General features: G+C 44.2%; 1 protein-coding gene across 8 annotated transcripts in view; it reads right to left on the bottom strand.

Annotated features, from left to right (window-relative positions):
- The window catches only part of LOC306924190 (focal adhesion kinase 1-like), a 108,051-nt gene that overhangs the window by 9,680 nt on the left and 78,371 nt on the right, over window positions 1-20,000 (bottom strand). The gene's annotated exons all lie outside the window — the stretch shown is intronic.

Below are 20,000 nucleotides of genomic sequence, written 5' to 3'. Positions count from 1 at the left end.
GAACTACCGGTATTAGTACTTATAAGTACTTTCACTGTACTGGAGTAGTTACAATGTTGCTTTTTGACTTCTACTCCACTACATCTCGGAGGCAAATTATGTTGCACTTTTTTTTCTCCCTCCACTACAATTATTTGAAAACCTAATAGGTACTAGTTACTTTGTAGATATATACATTAACCACTTCAGCCCTGTAGTAGTACACTTAACCCATTCTGGGCGGTAATTTAGCTATTGAAAAATAGCAGATCTACAAGCTCATAGCGCGCCACCGAGTGGCGCGCTACGAGCTTGTAGGTCTGCTATTTTTGAAAAATCGTGAAAATATTTATTTCAGAAAACTGGAGAATTTAGAAGATTTTTTTTTAAATTTCGAGGTCAGGCCTACATGGGTTAAGCTATTTGAACATAACAGATCTGCAAGGGTCACAAATGCAAGCGGATCTGATACTTTTCAAAAGACTGTTACATTTCTGTACATTTTGATAAGTGACGAGTACTTATACTTTTGGCACTTCATGTATATGTTTCAATGCCAATACGTTTGTACTGTTACTCAAGTAAAATGTGTAATACCCGACCTTTACTTGTATAACAGAGTTGTTTGTGGTATTGATACTTCTACTAAAGTAGAAAAACATTAGAGTACTTCTTCTTCCACCACTGGTACAGGAATAGCAATAGAATCTTCCCCCCCCCCCCCCAAAGAAAAACAAGAACAGTTTTGTGAACGGAAAATAATGTTTTTCCGTGTATAATTATTTTAACTCGCAACAATGCAATGCAACCAAGGGGGACATTGTTAGCGAAGTTAATTATGCTCACAAACTAATCCCCGAGGATATGGAACGTTTCCAGTCCAAGCAACCATGTGAGCCTGTTTTGGGCAAAGCCATTCCAAACGAGGATCCATTCCAAGTATGTGATGATGACAGTTTTGTGTGTATCCAAGACTTGAGTCTTTTTTTTTTTTTTAAATCGCTCGTCTTCAAGCCATACATTCTTCGCCACGCGACGAATCCACACGCTCGCAACGCGTCACGTTTGCGCCGCGTTGTGAGCTTATAGATCTGATGCTTTTGCAAAAAAAAATCACCACAAAAAAGGAAAAATCGATTCAATCTTTAGATTAACCCATTTAGGACTGAGACCACAAAATGCCGAAAACAGGAAAAACGTATGTTTCTATGTCAGTGGATTTCAAACTATTTGTCACTATTATGTCAAAAGGACCCCCAAAATGTATGTGTAATTGGGCCGCCGACCCTCATCCCAAAATATTTTATACATTAAAAGATTTTCGCCCACATGTTCATGATTTTTTCAAAAAAAAATAGCAGATCTACCAGCTCATAGCGTGCCACAGAGTGGCACGCTACGAGCTTGTAGATCTGCTATTTTTGAAAAATCGAAGAACGACTGACATAGCTAGAAACATAGCTTTTTCAGAACTGTCAGGATGTAGAAGACATTTTTAGAATCTGATCTCAGGTCAAAATGGGTTAAAGATTGTGTTTCTAGCGAGGCTTGGGCTGATGTGGCTGAACAGCAGAGTAGAGACAGACAGAGAGAAGCAGAGAGAAGCTATGGAGATGAGCAGTGGTGTACCAGTTGCTCAAGTACTACTGTACTTAAAGCTGCTATAAGCAATAATATGTCAACATTTTAATGACTTTATTTCTCATTTATTTGTTGGTATTCAGACAGCCAGCAATGAGTAAAACGCTCCCCCCAAAAAATGTGTCTCTGTGACACATCTAGGGGCCACAATCTGCATTCAAAGATGTTCCTAGAAGCTTTGTCATTGGTCGAAAAAAAACCCGGGCGAAATGACTAACCAATCAGGACGTAGACAGGCAAATTTACCCATTGCTGGCTGTCTGAATACCAAAAAAACGAAAAATAAAAAGGTAATTAAAATGTTGACATATTATTTCTTATAGCAGCTTTAAGTATTAATTATTTTCAATACTTACTGTACTTACTTCCACTGCACTATACAACTCAGAGGCAGATATTGCACTTTTACTTATTACTCCACTACAATTATTTGGAAGCTTTAGTTACTAGTTACTTTGTAATAAAAAGAAAAACATACAATAACCACTTCAGCCCTGTTTATACTTTGGCTATTTGAAAATAGCCAATCTAGCATTGTGAGCTTTTAGATTTGCCATTTTCAAAAGATTTTTGTACATTTTGAAACATGTGAACTTACTTTTGGTACTTATATTTTTATCCCACAATCTTTGTAACCTTAATTTCTTCGCCCAGTGTACATTCTGGGCGCTACACTACACTCCATCTGCCAACCTGAGGAGAGCAACGGACTGACCTCATGCTTCCTTCTATGCATGAGGAGTCCAAGCTGCTTCTTAAGGAGGAGTCGCGTGGAAGGAACACGTTATTCCAACCAGTTCCTTTCCCCCTCCATCAGGCGCCCCGTCTGGCCAGGGGGAGGCAGTTAAGAGACCAGGATTACTGCATGTTTTTTGTGAGGGTACCTACCCTAGGGGGACACGGGGAGAACATGCAAACCCCACACAGAAAGGCCCTTTCGCCAAGCCCACCTAGGGTATGGGCACTGATGACGCACACAGAGGAGAGAACATGCCCCCCCCCAGTGCCCACAGCAGGAATCGAACCCACACACGTCTAGCTGTGAGGCGGCAGCGCTACCGACTTTTACACAAACACTAGTACTTCTTCCACCACTGGAGATGAGAGACATTCCGTGAGAGCTGTGATGAACCCATGGTGTTCTACCATCATCACAGTGTTCTGTAATGAACCCATGGCGTTCTACCATCATCACAGTGTTCTGTAATGAACCCATGGTGTTCTACCATCATCACAGTGTTCTGTAATGAACCCATGGCGTTCTGATGGGGTGGACTAGAACACAACCATCATCACAGTGTTCTGTAATGAACCCATGGAGTTCTACCATCATCACAGTGTTCTGTAATGAACCCATGGTGTTCTACCATCATCACAGTGTTCTGTAATGAACCCATGGTGTTCTACCATCATCACAGTGTTCTGTAATGAACCCATGGTGTTCTACCATCATCACAGTGTTCTGTAATGAACCCATGGGGTTCTACCATCATCACAGTGTTCTGTAATGAACCCATGGTGTTCTACCATCATCACAGTGTTCTGTAATGAACCCATGGGGTTCTACCATCATCACAGTGTTCTGTAATGAACCCATGGTGTTCTACCATCATCACAGTGTTCTGTAATGAACCCATGGGGTTCTACCATCATCACAGTGTTCTGTAATGAACCCATGGTGTTCTACCATCATCACAGTGTTCTGTAATGAACCCATGGTGTTCTGATGGGGTGGATCAGAACACAACCATCATCACAGTGTTCTGTAATGAACCCATGGTGTTCTGATGGGGTGGATCAGAACACAACCATCATCACAGTGTTCTGTAATGAACCCATGGTGTTCTGATAGGGTGGATCAGAACACAACCATCATCACAGTGTTCTGTAATGAACCCATGGCGTTCTGATGGGGTGGATCAGAACACAACCATCATCACAGTGTTCTGTAATGAACCCATGGTGTTCTGATGGGGTGGATCAGAACACAACCATCATCACAGTGTTCTGTAATGAACCCATGGCGTTCTGATGGGGTGGATCAGAACACAACCATCATCACAGTGTTCTGTAATGAACCCATGGGGTTCTGATGGGGTGGATCAGAACACAACCATCATCACAGTGTTCTGTAATGAACCCATGGCGTTCTGATGGGGTGGATCAGAACACAACCATCATCACAGTGTTCTGTAATGAACCCATGGCGTTCTGATGGGGTGGATCAGAACACAACCATCATCACAGTGTTCTGTAATGAACCCATGGCGTTCTGATGGGGTGGATCAGAACACAACCATCATCACAGTGTTCTGTAATGAACCCATGGCGTTCTGATGGGGTGGATCAGAACACAACCATCATCACAGTGTTCTGTAATGAACCCATGGCGTTCTGATGGGGTGGATCAGAACACAACCATCATCACAGTGTTCTGTAATGAACCCATGGCGTTCTGATGGGGTGGATCAGAACACAACCATCATCACAGTGTTCTGTAATGAACCCATGGCGTTCTGATGGGGTGGATCAGAACACAACCATCATCACAGTGTTCTGTAATGAACCCATGGCGTTCTGATGGGGTGGATCAGAACACAACCATCATCACAGTGTTCTGTAATGAACCCATGGCGTTCTGATGGGGTGGATCAGAACACAACCATCATCACAGTGTTCTGTAATGAACCCATGGCGTTCTGATGGGGTGGATCAGAACACAACCATCATCACAGTGTTCTGTAATGAACCCATGGCGTTCTGATGGGGTGGATCAGAACACAACCATCATCACAGTGTTCTGTAATGAACCCATGGCGTTCTGATGGGGTGGATCAGAACACAACCATCATCACAGTGTTCTGTAATGAACCCATGGCGTTCTGATGGGGTGGATCAGAACACAACCATCATCACAGTGTTCTGTAATGAACCCATGGCGTTCTGATGGGGTGGATCAGAACACAACCATCATCACAGTGTTCTGTAATGAACCCATGGCGTTCTGATGGGGTGGATCAGAACACAACCATCATCACAGTGTTCCCAGGAGGAGTGAACAGAACACTGGAGGAGGATGATGGTGGCAAACGAAAAACCTGGAGCAGAAACAACTCTGACCAGACGGGTTGACAGAGAGAGACACAGACAGAGACAGACAGACAGAGACAGACAGCCATACCGAGAGACAGACAGAGAGACAGAGAGACAGACAGAGAGAGACAGACAGACAGACAGACAGACCATTCAGGGCCCTATCTTGACTTGCGCGCTGCCTCACCCCTTTATGCCTATAACCTTTTTTGGCATTTCGTTTTTACCGTTTCGAAAAAACATTTTAAAAGACTGAAAATAGCCAACGTGATGTTGTAGAACGGCTATTTGAAGTTTAAAATGCTTTTTTTTCTTCAAAATTGTAAATAATGCCTACAATGTTAAGCCATAAGCGGTAAGGTATAAGATAGGGCCTAAAGTATGTCTACTTTATAGGAAGTACAAGTAGAACATTATGACACACTTTGACATTATACATACAGAACAGTAGTACTAGGCTAGTCGCCCGGTATACTCGGGAACGATGCAGGTTGAACGATGCAAATGGGGAACGCATGCCCCACCCTGTTATGCAAATGGACGTTTTAAATGCCCATATATGGAGATCTCTGTATGTGTCCGTCCGTGTCCCTCTTATGCCCATATATGGATATACCTCTATACAGATGTGTGACAAAGAGCCTGGCACGTCAGTGGAACGTCAGTGGATGGTCCAAGCCTTGTCTCGAAGAGGGGAAGGGTGGTGGGGGGGGGGGGGGGCATTTGCCAGGTGTGGACCAACATAGATAGGAAAGGCAAGTCGGAGACTATACACCTGGCGGCCATATTGCAACAATCAACTCTTTGGTACATTCTGTGGTAGCCGGTGGGTCTGCTCAAACAAGAAATATACTCTTAAAGCTGCTATAAGCAATAATGTGTCAACCTTTTTAATGACCTTCTAGGAAAATATTTGAATCTAGATTGTGGCCCCTAGATGTGTCACAGAGACTAAATTATTTTTGGGAGCGTTCTACCCATTGCTGGCTGTCTGAATACCAAAAAAATAAAAAGGTCATTCAAATTTTGACATATTATTGCTTATAGCAGCTTTAACTCGCTGACATCTTGACGGATTTGGTTCATTACAATGTGGCTATATGTTTCAGGATGCTCATCTGCTTAAATGTTATTTTTGTATTAATATAAAAGGCCATTATAAGTATGCAGTTATCATAACTACATCTCTGACATTTATAACAAATCAAACTGGCTTGAAAATGTATTTAACATAGAAGGGTCGAGCTACGTGTTGCAAGATGGCCGCCACGTGGCAACATCGCTCTCCGTTGCCCAGAAAAAGGCGGACGAGCCATGTAGCCTTTATGCAGCGGATGTCTATGTGGACGACAGTCTCGCGTATAGCCAGACAACTATTCCACAATCTGCCGAATGCCAGTCCAGGACTACACCTCCCGAAAGTTAAGGAAGCCGCCATTTCCGTTTGCAGTGAAAGTTGAGGAAAAGTGAAGAGAAGAGAAGTGTGTAGGTGGTAGGGGTCAGATATCATCATGTCTGTCCTTTGTCCCTTTGATGTCCCTACATGGACATAGGGCATTCACTTCTAGTCATTTTTACTAGTTGACTAGTTTACTAGTCGACTAGTTGACTAGTGAACTTTTTTTTTTTTTTTTTTATAAATATTTGTACATTTAAAAACTGTGTACATTGGTGACTATAACTATAATCTACCTGATCTTGAGGCCTACGAAATCGGGAAAAAAATTAAAAAATACACTAGTAAACTAGCCGACTAGTCGACTAGTTTCTTAATGGACAAGATCCATGATGTTATCAGTACAGGAGATCGTAACTTCAATGTCACATCACAGCTTTACAGTTGTAAAAAAAATCACACCCGTGTGAACTGAGTGGTGTAAGGTTTTATATAGCATGATCAGCTGTGGTCTGACGTAATGTCTGACGTAATGAAATCACACAAAATATGTTAAGTAAAAAAAGCTATCATTTTTGATAAATGTATGTATCACACCCGGATGTGATTTCACAACTGGCTGTTTTTGCGCAGAGAAAATGACCACGGTTGCTACGGTCATCCAGTTCACCCGGGTGTGATTTAATTACGTCAGAAATTATTTTGAACATAGCAACCATGCTCATTTTTTTATGCACACAAAAGCCAGTTGTAGGAGTGGTTTACACCACTCAAAAAAAACAGTGAGTTGAAATGCGTTCATGTACAAGCTCCGTCGATTCCTTAGTTCCATTCCATGATGAAAGAGAAAGGGGAAGGAGAAAGGGGGGGGGGGGGGGGGGGGGGGAGTACATGGCCATATATGGTCATATCACAGGCATATCGTGGGAGAGGGGGGGTGATCTGCGTTCCGTGGACAACTTGGATCTCCATATACCGATGAGACAGTCACATGACAAAACACACTTACATATGTGCATCTACGCACACACCGTGGAACGACCGAGGGGATTGGGAAAAGCTGGGTGGAGTTGTAGAAGAGGTGGAAAAGTCCCTGGTAAGAGGAGGTGGTAAACATCTGTGGAGAACGTGTTGGAAGAATGTCTGAAGAAGTGCAAAAGCGACCGTGAAAGGTTGGACGGACTACTAAGTCATCCAGGTACGTGCAGAGACAAAACTAGCGAAAATAGCAGATCTACAAGCTCACGACGCGTCGCGCTGCGACGCGTCGTGAGCTTGTAGATCAGCTATTTTCGGGGGGAACACAACCCAGCAGCACTCTTTTAGCTAGTGGAGATGCGGTGGGATGGATTTCTAAACACATTTTGTTCAACGCCAAAAATACTGTGTTCAAGTTCAGGAGACTTTGGAGAAAAAAGCAATTCTCCCTGAATGCTTGCCTTCCTTTCCGGCATGGCATGGCATGGAAAGGAGTGGCATTTTGCATGGGTTCATGTGTTTGGTCCGACGGAGCATTGGTCCGAACGACAACCTACCTCAAACCCTCACCCTAACCCTAACCTCCCACGGGGCAGCACACCTAACCCCAACCCTCTCCCAACCCCCAACGCACCTCGGACCAATGCTCCTTCCAACCAATGCTCCGTCGGACCATAGTATGCCTCCCATTTTGCATTTCTTTCACCGTGTAGTAGATGCTGCACTCGTGGTCTGGAGAGGGCAGTTGCTTTATATACGGGGTAAAAGGGCAGGGGCTGAAGCCCCCTTTGATGTCTATGTGTGCACGTCCCTGAAGTCATCAAATGACAGGTGTGGGGGAATTCGGCAAATCGAGCTTTATAGGCTGGGGTTGCCATCGTAGCCACAACCAGACCCTTTAAAACCCATTTAGACCTGCGGACAATTCTACTTATAATGCTTTCAAAATCCTGACAGTTTTCTGAAAAAAAAAAACATGTTTCTACTGTATGTCAGTCGTTCTCAAACATTTTCATGTCAAGGACCCCCAAAAATATGTGTAATTGGCCGTCGACCCCCATCTGAAAATATGTTGTTCCAGGGACCTCCCCAGAAGCAAAGATTTGAGTTCAAAACGTTTGCTGTGAAATAATATATATTCAAAGATTTGCGCCACATTTTCACGATTTTTCAAAAATAGCAGAGCTACAAGCTCTGCTACAAGATCTTGTAGATCTGCTATTTTCCAATAGCTAAAGTGTAACAGATCGACAACAACGGGAGGTATATGATTAATTCTAACGCGACTAGCGACGGGACCGCGATGAGGCCGCCTAACACATGATCTTTGCATTTTCGATGACGTCCCACCGGAAAATAACATCGAATGTTGCGCAACATTCGATGTTATTTTCCTCCAGCCTGTGGAGCGATGTGATCGGTTTTGATATCAATTAACCTCTGTCCTTTTTTATCAATCTCCGTCCTGAGCGCTGGGCGTTACTAATTGATTGAACAGAGAACTCCGTCCTTGCCACTCAGGGTGTTAATGGTGGTTCTGGACTACAGCCTATCGAGAGTTACAGACGTACATGCATGCGTTTCCGTGCATTTATTGTAAGATAAGCCTATACATTAGGCTACATAAAATCTACATACGGTGTGTATCTCTGTAAAATATTATGTAAAGAAAATCCTAACCCTAACCGAATATGATAAATGAACATGCATGTTTTAATGTAAAAATGTAGAACATCTGCTCTGACTGATGAGATTTTATCTTGCCTGACTAGTTCTGTTTCCTCTCATTTTTAAGCCTTTATTTTACAGCAACAGTGGAGACATCGGCGATGCAGAGAGAGAGAGAGAGAGAAATTAGGCCAAATGACATTCAGCGGCGGTCTGGCTGGGCAGGGAATCAACCCGGGGACTTTTATTTGATGGTCGATCGGGGCATTTTGTGCGCACGTGGTACACTATGCACCCACCTAACCAACTGGGTATTGGGTCGTCCCATTATTTGATACCCTTTATCTTAAACGAATGCAGATCACAGTGTTGATTTCGTCGACTAAAACTAGGACGAAAAGTGATCGGCGACTACCATTTTCAGGGCTTAAAGCCAAAAACAATCCCAAGACTGAAAATGTTTTTTTGCAAATCTGCACTGATCTCATTAAATTACCCCTATGAGATCCTCAGGACTGAAATCAGTCCCCAGGACTGAGAACTTTAAGCCCTTTTAACTGACCAAAACAAACAAAAAAGACTAAATATACTGACATATACTAACAAATAAAACTAGACTCAACTGTTAGGGATGGACTAGTGGAGGAAGAGATCCAGTAGAACTAAAAGACAAGTCATTTTATGCTTGGTTGCCCATCTACAAGCTCACAACACGCATTGTGAGCTTGTAGATCGGCTATTTCCAGAGTGTAAAATGGGGCATTACGAGGCCACCAAGGCCCACCAAAGCACAAGATTTACTCGACTAAAATCGTATGATACTTAGTCGACTAGAACTAGACCAGGGTTCCCCAATAGGAGGCCATTTGCGGCCCACGGAGCGCCCCCTTGTGGCCCCTGGAAGAATTAAAAAAAATATATATATATAGTTTTTTTTTGGGGTCCCAGATATAAATGGCATTAAATGGGGGTCAGTAGCCTATGCATGTCAAACTGGGCATCCTTTTCAAATGGGGTCTTGCCCTGAAAATGAATTTTCAGGGCAAGACCTCGACCTCGTGCATGCGGACTCGGCCCCCAGCCAGGTACCCTAGTCAAAATATGGCCCTTGAGGAAAATGTATTGGGGAACCCTGAACTAGACCAACACTGAAACATTTCAGATGAAGACTACGACTACAACGAAATCAAAACTTGCTGTCAAAATCGCCCACCGCTGCAGATCTGTCTCGCGGTATAAACGTCATGTCCATAATGGTGATGTAGGGTGTGTTGTGACATGTACAGTATTTAAGCCATTTTGGGCGGGAACCCCCTTTTGGTGTTTTAAACATGTTATAATTTAGCTATTGAAAAATAGCAGATCTACAAGCTCATAGCGCGCCACCGAGTGGCGCGCTACGAGCTTGTAGGTCTGCTATTTTTGACAAATCGTGAAAATGTGGCGCAAATCTTTGAATATATATACTTTCAAAACATTTTTGAATAGTTAAAATGGCCAATCTACAAGCTCACAACGTGTCAATGTAGATCGGCTAGTTGAACTATTCAAAAATGTTTTTCAAGAAGTTTAGGGATAAGGGGTTTAGCGGTGACGGAAATGGAGCCCAACGTGTCTGCGGTGTAAACAGTCGGCTCTTCTAACTACAGTCAAATGGGAAAGTGACTGATGTTCGTCTGCTCAAAAAACGTTATACTCTTTTACCAACAATAACTTTACAAAGATGCCCGGGAACATCGGTGACGGACCTGTGCAGTTTATGGCTGCTCCAACACAACAGTATAGTGGCAAAAAAAAGTCTACTTTGGAGAGAACCGGAACGTCAAATACGAGTGCTCGGCCCCAGCCCGAAGTTTGTTGTTGTGCATTTAGTGGATTTGGTCTGTAGAACATAGAATCCATAGTGTGGTTCTATAGGCCTCACTCACACCTACAGTTGGAGGCCATCGATATTGTCCTTTTCTTTTTGCTGAGTTTTGCGTGATCTGCGCAAAAGGACAGTTAACCCATTTTGGGCGGGAACCCCTTTTGGTGTTTTAAACATTATGTTATAATTTAGCTATTGAAAAATAGCAGATCTACAAGCTCATAGCGCGCCACCGAGTGGCGCGCTACGAGCTTGTAGGTCTGCTATTTTTGAAAAATCGTGAAAATATTTATTTCAGAAAACTGGAGGATTTAGAAGGATTTTTTAAAATTTTGAGGTCAGGCCTAAATGGGTCAAATGATAAGGGACAAAATCGGTGGCACCCAACTGTAAGACACATGCAAGACACACTTGTGTGTCCTGTGTCTTCTGTGTGTCATGGCCGCCTCCATGCAACAGCCATGCAACAAGGTTGTGTCTTCAAACCATGTGCCTCCCATTGGAAATGCATTGAGGCGGCCATGACACACAGACAGAAGACACAGGACACAACAAGTGTGTCTTAGGTGTGAGTGAGGCCTTAACCCATTTTGACCTGAGATCAGATTCTAAAAATGTCTTCTATATCCTGACAGTTTTCTGAAAAAGCTATGTTTCTGTGTCAGTCGTTCTTCGATTTTTCAAAAATAGCAGATCTACAAGCTCATAGCGCGCCACTCGGTGGCGCGCTATGAGCTTGTAGATCTGCTATTTTTCAATAGCTAAAGCATAACATAATGCTAACACCAAAAGGGGTTCCCGCCCAGAATGGGTTAAGAGTGTGTTGTATGAGTGACATACAGTACTATAGATTGTAGAACATACTGTAGAATCCAAAGGTGTGGTTTTCCTTTTCTCTCTCGGGGAGGAAGAGAGGGACAGAGAGAGGGTTTTAGGAAACCTCGCTCGCCTCGGTGCCACGACGGGACTGTTATGGTCTGACAACCACCAACACCCAAAATACAGCCTTGCGCACGCACGCACGCACGCACGCACGCACGCACGCACGCACGCACGCACGCACGCACGCACGAAAAAAAAAAAATCTTTCCCCTGAGACACACACACTGGTACATGTATACGAGCCACTATATACACACACATGCAGACGCACGCGCAGTCGCACGCACGCACGCACGCACGCATGTACTGTACACACACACACACACTTTTCCCCACCACAAACCACAGCCATTCAATGGGAGGATGATAAACAGAGAGAGAGAGATGAACGACAGAGACCAAAATATGGAATCCATGGCAGCTCCACACACACTTTCTGCCTTCCACTGCACATGTTCCACAAGTACTGCAGTATACACACTATACAGTATGTCCCATAAGTACTACAGTACCACATACACTACAGTACTGTACATGTACATGTACTACACAACTCCACAGAACCACAGTATACAGCAGTGTTGATTTCGTCGACTAAAACTAAGATGAAAAATCGTTCGTCGACTACCTTTTTCCACTGACGAAAAATAAATGGAAACTAAACTAAAATGTTAGGAAGTAGTGGACAAGAGTATATATATACTCCAGTATAAGTCATTTTTACCCGTGGTTGCATGCTGAAAATGGCAGATCTACAAGCTCACAGCGCGTCGTTGTGAGCTCGTAGATCGGCTATTATCAGCAAGTGTAAAATCAGTCATTAGTCAAAGACTATGACTAAACTAAAATAGACATTTTCTGCCAAAAACAACACTGAGGGAGAAGACAAGTAAGTAAGTAAGCATGGGTGGCTGATTTCGTGGAGTTCTGCACTAAGTCATGTTTCTGGCTCTAATGTATCATGATGAGAGACCAGGAGAGCTGAATCATCAGCCCAAAAGCAACGGGTTACAATCAAAAAGGCTGACTTCATGTCCTTCGTGACGTCGATGTAGCATCTCGGATAAACTGGACTGGACTGAGGATGACGGGCAGAGTCCATGATAATTATTGGACAAAGTTTAAGCGACGGACGTAGTTTGGACGCTGAGAGACTATAACACCTGTCTTTAACCTCTTATACTTAAACCCTGCGTTTTAGTGGTTACCCAAACTTTACAGGTCGAGACCCAGAAGAGAACTTAAGACGTTTACCCGGGACCCAAACTAGTGAAGATAGCAGATCTATACAAGCGCACAACGCTTCTTAGATTTGTTTGTTTGTTATAAAATGTATAGGCAACTATTACTATTCTATACCAATTATTTTAACCCATTTTGGGCGGGAACCCCTTTTGGTGTTTTAACTAAGCATTATGTTATACTTTAGCTATTGCAAAATAGGCACGCTATGAACTTGTAGGTCTGCTATTTTTGAAAAATCATAAAAATGCGGCACAAATCTTTGAATATATATTCTTTCAGAGCTTTTTTTATTTCGATGTCAGGCCTAAATGGGTTAAAATAACTACGTTTATTAAAATAATCTTCTGAAATATATATATTTTTTAAATGTAGGAAAATTAAAAAAAATTCTCAAGTCTTGACCCATACAAATTGTTCCGTGACCCACAAATGGGACCCGGGGCCCACTGTTTTGGAACCAGTGCTCTAGTCTATTCTATTTGACCCGCGTTGGCTGGCTCTGTACTTTCTCCACTCTAGTCTACACCAGATCTCATCGACGCGTTTCTGCGAGCTTCTGTAGATCTAGATCGGCTATTTTAGGGCGAATGTTCCCTCCAGAATAGTAGATGCTTAAGGGTCAAACTGGTGTAGCTTGCTGTGACTGCAACGTGACCGTCATCCAACTTTCTTTGAGACAAACTCCACAGCCTGGACGTTATATCACAGCCTGAGCCTTAGAGAGCTCCGTCTCTCTACTGTGTAATTACACAGAGGAGGCAGACAGACAGACTGGGGCAGGGCCCAGTAGGCTGCTAGCCTAGCGCGCTACAGAGGCAGACAGATTGGGGAAAGGCCCAGTAAACCAGAGGCTGCTAGCCTAGCGCGCTACAGAGGCAGACAGATTGGGGAAAGGCCCAGCAAGGCCCAGTAAACCAGAGGCTGCTAGCCTAGCGCGCTACACAGGCAGACAGATTGGGGAAAGGCCCAGCAAGGCCCAGTAAACCAGAGGCTGCTAGCCTAGCGCGCTACAGAGGCAGACAGATTGGGGAAAGGCCCAGTAAACCGGAGGCTGCTAGCCTAACGCGCTACACAGACAGACAGATTGGGGAAAGGCCCAGTAAAACCAGAGGCTGCTAGCCTAGCGTGCTAAAGAGGCAGACAGATTGGGGAAAGGCCCAGTAAAACCAGAGGCTGCTAGCCTAGCGTGCTAAAGAGGCAGACAGACTGGGGAAAGGCCCAGTAAACCAGAGGCTGCTAGCCTAGCGCGCTACAGAGGCAGACAGACTGGGGCAGGACCCAGTAAACCAGAGGCTGCTAGCCTAGCGCGCTACAGAGGCAGACAGATTGGGGAAAGGCCCAGTAAACCAGAGGCTGCTAGCCTAGCACGCTACAGAGGCAGACAGACTGGGGCAGGGCCCAGTAAACCAGAGGCTGCTAGCCTAGCGCGCTACAGAGGCAGACAGACTGGGGCAGGGCCCAGTAAACCAGAGGCTGCTAGCCTAGCATGCTAAAGAGGCAGACAGATTGGGGCAAGGCCCAGTAAACCAGAGGCTGCTAGCCTAGCGTGCTACAGAGGCAGACAGACTGGGGCAGGGCCCAGTAAACCAGCTAGAGGCTGCTAGCCTAGCGCGCTACAAAGGCAGACAGATTGGGGAAAGGCCCAGTAAAACCAGAGGCTGCTAGCCTAGCGCGCTACAGAGGCAGACAGACTGGGGCAGGGCCCAGTAAACCAGAGGCTGTTAGCCTAGCGCGCTACAGAGGCAGACAGATTGGGGAAAGGCCCAGTAAACCAGCTAGAGGCTGCTAGCCTAGCATGCTACAGAGGCAGACAGACTGGGGCAGGGCCCAGTAAACCAGCTAGAGGCTGCTAGCCTAGCGCGCTACAGAGGCAGACAGACTGGGGCAGGGCCCAGTAAACCAGCTAGAGGCTGCTAGCCTAGCGCGCTACAGAGGCAGACAGACTGGGGCAAGGCCCAGTAAACCAGCTAGAGGCTGCTAGCCTAGCGCGCTACAGAGGCAGACAGACTGGGGCAAGGCCCAGTAAACCAGCTAGAGGCTGCTAGCCTAGCGCGCTACAGAGGCAGACAGACTGGGGCAAGGCCCAGTAAACCAGCTAGAGGCTGCTAGCCTAGCGCGCTACAGAGGCAGACAGACTGGGGCAGGGCCCAGTAAACCAGCTAGAGGCTGTTAGCCTAGCGCGCTACAGAGGCAGACAGACTGGGGCAAGGCCCAGTAAACCTGCTAAAGGCTGCTAGCCTAGCGCACTGCTTTACTGTGGCATAAAGTGGTGCGATCACGCTGTGGGAGACGAGATGGGCTGCCGGGGTTCCTATCACAGTGGTTCTCAAAGTGGGGTCCGGGGACCCCCAGGGGTCCTTTCCCAAGCAAAATGAGGAAACAATTTGACCACCGTAACACTATATTATACGTCGAACATAGCCAATCCAATGCGTTGTCAGCTTGTAGATCTGCCACTTCAAATAATAATAATAATAATAATAATAATACATTAAATTCTTGTAGAGTGGCTCTTTTGAAGAATAAATGTACAATTTGCAATTAAGGCATTTAGCAGAAACTCTTAATCCAGAGCGATTTACCATAAACAAGAACAACATAATCTAGAAGTAAATTAAGAACCTAGCATCCGTCTAACAGTAGAATATCCGTACATTGAAACCATAGACTAGAGTGCTGTAAAACAAAGACAAAAAGACAAAAACAAACAAACTTGGAAAGGTTTTGAAAATATTTAACAAATCGTCTCTTATGGACTAGAGGTCCCTGCCCAGGCACAGCATATTAAACAAATCGTCTCTTATGGACTAGAGGTCCCTGCCCAGGCACAACATATTTAACAAATCGTCTCTTATGGACTAGAGGTCCCTGCCCAGGCACAGCATATTAAACAAATCGTCTCTTATGGACTAGAGGTCCCTGCCCAGGCACAGCATATTAAACAAATCGTCTCTTATGGACTAGAGGTCCCTGCCCACTAGGCACAACATATTTAACAAATCGTCTCTTATGGACTAGAGGTCCCTGCCCAGGCACAACATATTTAACAAATCGTCTCTTATGGACTAGAGGTCCCTGCCCAGGCACAGCATATTAAACAAATCGTCTCTTATGGACTAGAGGTCCCTGCCCAGGCACAGCATATTAAACAAATCGTCTCTTATGGACTAGAGGTCCCTGCCCAGGCACAGCATATTAAACAAATCGTCTCTTATGGACTAGAGGTCCCTGCCCAGGCACAGCATATTAAACAAATCGTCTCTTATGGACTAGAGGTCCCTGCCCAGGCACAACATATTTAACACACCGTCTCTTATGGACTAGAGGTCCCTGCCCACTAGGCACAACATATTTAACACACCGTCTCTTATGGACTAGAGGTCCCTGCCCAGGCACAACATATTTAACAAATCGTCTCTTATGGACTAGAGGTCCCTGCCCAGGCACAGCATATTTAACAAATCGTCTCTTATGGACTAGAGGTCCCTGCCCAGGCACAACATATTAAACAAATCGTCTCTTATGGACTAGAGGTCCCTGCCCAGGCACAACATATTTAACAAATCGTCTCTTATGGACTAGAGGTCCCTGCCCAGGCACAACATATTTAACAAATCGTCTCTTATGGACTAGAGGTCCCTGCCCAGGCACAACATATTTAACAAATCCTCTCTTATGGACTAGAGGTCCCTGCCCAGGCACAACATATTTAACCCATTTAGGCCTGACGTCGAAATTTAAAAAATGTCTTCAAAATCCTGACAGTTTTCTGAAAAACCCTATGTTTCTGTATCAGTGGTGCTCAATATTTCAAGGACCCCAAAAATTATATGTAATATGCCGCTGACCCCATCTGAAAATATGTTGTTCCAGGGACCTCCCCAGAAGAGAAGCAAAGATTTTAGTTAAAATGTTCATGATTAATTGATTGATTTGAGGCACATTTTCACGATTTAAAAAAATAGCAGACCTACAAGTTCATAGCGCGCCACTCGGTGCCGCGCTATGAGCTTGTAGATCTGCTATTTTTCAATAGCTAAAGTATAATATAATGCTTTAAAACACCAAAAGGGGTTCCCGCCCCAAAATGGGTTAACAAATCGTCTCTTATGGACTGGTCCCTGCCCAGGCACAACATATTTTCAGACGGGAGGGTCATGTGGCCAAATATGTCCTCGACAAGAAGATGCAGCTTATTCTATTAATAAAATAACGGACAACAAAACCCAAAAAACATTCCTGTGAGAATCCGTTGACCTTTGGCCCGTGACCTTAAGAAGCAGCAGCCTCCCGGATAACGGGTCACAACTTCCTGTTGCTGTGGCCAATCTAATCCAAACAAACACCAGGCCTCTCGGCCAATCAGAGGTCGGCTCTGTCATCGTTTATCTGGAACAACATAAACAACGCTAAAATTACATAATTTACTAATGTTTTTATGACACTTCTGAGGACAAAAACATAGATATTTCTGTTCCATTAGCCGTCAGGGACAGACAGCAAATAGACCAGTGCTTTTCGACCGGCGGTCCAGGGACTATTAGTCCTTGAGGGGGTTCCTGGTGGTCCCCAACTCATTTTGTTAGTTGGTAACCAAAATGGACCATCCCATGGACCATTTTGACCTGAGGACGATTCTACAAATGCCTTCTAAATCCTGACAGTTTTCTGAAAAACCCCATGTTTCTATGTCAGTCGTTCTCAAACATTTTCACGTCAAGGACCCCCAAAAATATATGTAATTGGCCGCCGACCCCCCATCTGAAAATATGTTGTTCAGGGGCCACCTCCCCAGAAGCAAAGATTTGAGTTAAAAACGTTAAAGAATATATATTCAAAGATTTGCACCACATTTTCACGATATTTCAAAAACAGCAGATCTACAAGCTCGTAGCGAGCTTGTAGATCTGCTATTTTCCAATAGCTAAAGTATAACAATGTTTAAACACCAAAAGGGGTTCCCGGGGGTTACGCTCTAGAGAGCGTAAAATGAATCAAGTTAAATTATTGTTAAACATCTGCATTACTTAATTTACAAGAAGTACTACACAATTAGAGAATGTAAAATAATTGTAATAATTATTTTGAACAACATTTGCCTGTTATCTCTCCTTATATGCTACCACAGCAATACAGCATCGTAGCCAACAATGCCGTACAGTAGGACAAAATCGTATGCAACAAAAACTAAATATTCTCTATCCTGTTTTTTGGGTCTGATAGAGAGGCTTAAAATATGAAAAGGGCTGAAAACCACTGCAATAGACCATAGAGATGGACTCAAACCCATGATGTCACAACTACATGCTTTGATCAGAAATACAGTCAAACGCGACCTTTAGCGCCGACTCTGACTGACACTGTGAATTCGCAAAGGGATCAGAACGGATTTTGTGTGTTCAGACACCGTCAATCTGCATTGGGTTGCCGCGTTAATGATGTTAACGACACCGGCGTTAACGTCAGATTAAAATCTGTTTTACGATTGTGTAGCTCACCGAAAACAGCAGATCTACAAGCTCAGAAGTTGTGTGACGTGGCTGTTTAGTCTTAATAATAATATTAAGAAGTAGTGAACTGAAAAGAGCCGGTCTACAAGCTTGTGGCATGTTGTGCGCTTGTAGATCTGCTATTTTTTTACTAGTTTTGGGTCCCGGGCAAACGTCTAATCTCTCTTGCGGGTCTCGACATTGAAAGGTTTGGGAACCAATGACGTTAAGAGATGCGAAGAGAGACAGTGAAGGTGTAGAGAATGATAACGGGGTGTCCTGACTGATGTACCCGCTATATATGTCCATGGTACAAACACACCCCCCTCCTCTGTTTGATATCATCACCCAGCTCTTTATCTCTATATGTCCATGGTACAAACACACCCTCCTCTGTTTGATATCATCACCCTGCTCTTTATCTCTATATGTCCATGGTACAAACACACCCCCCTCCTCTGTTTGATATCATCACCCAGCTCTTTATCTCTATATGTCCATGGTACAAACACACCCCCCTCCTCTGTTTGATATCATCACCCAGCTCTTTATCTCTATATGTCCATGGTACAAACACACCCCCCTCTGTTTGATATCATCACCCTGCTCTTTATCTCTATATGTCCATGGTACAAACACACCCCCCTCTGTTTGATATCATCACCCTGCTCTTTATCTCTATATGTCCATGGTACAAACACACCCCCCTCCTCTGTTTGATATCATCACCCAGCTCTTTATCTCTATATGTCCATGGTACAAACACACACCCCTCCTCTGTTTGATATCATCACCCTGCTCTTTATCTCTATATGTCCATGGTACAAACACACACCCCTCCTCTGTTTGATATCATCACCCTGCTCTTTATCTCTATATGTCCATGGTACAAACACACCCCCCTCCTCTGTTTGATATCATCACCCAGCTCTTTATCTCTATATGTCCATGGTACAAACACACCCCCCTCTGTTTGATATCATCAACCAGCTCTTTATCTCTATATGTCCATGGTACAGACACACCCCCCTCTGTTTGATATCATCACCCAGCTCTTTATCTCTATATGTCCATGGTACAAACACACCCCCCTCTTCTGTTTGATATCATCACCCAGCTCTTTATCTCTATATGTCCATGGTACAAACACACCCCCCTCCTCTGTTTGATATCATCACCCAGCTCTTTATCTCTATATGTCCATGGTACAAACACACCCCCCTCCTCTGTTTGATATCATCACCCAGCTCTTTATCTCTATATGTCCATGGTACAAACACACCCTCCTCTGTTTGATATCATCACCCTGCTCTTTATCTCTATATGTCCATGGTACAAACACACCCCCCTCCTCTGTTTGATATCATCACCCAGCTCTTTATCTCTATATGTCCATGGTACAAACACACCCCCCTCCTCTGTTTGATATCATCACCCTGCTCTTTATCTCTATATGTCCATGGTACAAACACACCCCCCTCTGTTTGATATCATCACCCTGCTCTTTATCTCTATATGTCCATGGTACAAACACACCCCCCTCCTCTGTTTGATATCATCACCCATCTCTTTATCTCTATATGTCCATGGTACAAACACACCCCCCTCCTCTGTTTGATATCATCACCCAGCTCTTTATCTCTATATGTCCATGGTACAAACACACCCCCCTCTGTTTGATATCATCACCCTGCTCTTTATCTCTATATGTCCATGGTACAAACACACCCCCCTCCTCTGTTTGATATCATCACCCAGCTCT

Source organism: Electrona antarctica (assembly GCF_951216825.1).
Source record: "Electrona antarctica genome assembly, chromosome: 6".
Lineage (NCBI taxonomy): Eukaryota > Metazoa > Chordata > Actinopteri > Myctophiformes > Myctophidae > Electrona > Electrona antarctica.
This window is presented reverse-complemented; position numbering and strand designations above follow the sequence as displayed.